Genomic DNA, 556 nt, shown 5'->3' with positions numbered 1-556 from the left:
CTCCATACTGTTCTCCATAGTGGCTGTATCAATTTACATTCCCACCAACAGTGAAAGAGGGTTCCCTTTTCTCCACACCCTCTCCAGCATTTGTTGTTTGTAGATTTTCTGATGCTGCCCATTCTAACTGGTGTGAGGTGATACCTCATTTTAGTTTTGATTTGCATTTCTGTAATAATTAGTGATGTTGAGCAGCTTCTCATGTGCCACTTGGCCATCTGTATGTCTTCTTTGGAGAAATGTCTGTTTAGGTCTTCTGCCCATTTTTTGATTGGGTTGTTTGTTTTTTTAATATTGACCTGCATGAGCTGTTTATATATTTTGGAGATTAATCCTTTGTCGATTCGTTTGCAAATATTTTCTCTCATTCTGAGGGTTGTCTTTTCATCTTGTTTATAATTTCCTTTGTTGTGCAAAAGCTTTTAAGTTTCATTAAGTCCCATTTGTTTATTTTTTAAATTTCCATTATTCTAGGAGGTGGGTCAAAAAAGATCTTGCTGTGATTTATGTCAGAGAGTGTTCTTCCTGTGTTTTCCTCTAAGAGTTTTATAGTGTC

This window comes from Physeter macrocephalus, chromosome 12 (genome assembly GCF_002837175.3).
Source record: "Physeter macrocephalus isolate SW-GA chromosome 12, ASM283717v5, whole genome shotgun sequence".
NCBI lineage: Eukaryota > Metazoa > Chordata > Mammalia > Artiodactyla > Physeteridae > Physeter > Physeter macrocephalus.
Note: the sequence above shows the minus strand (reverse complement) of the source record.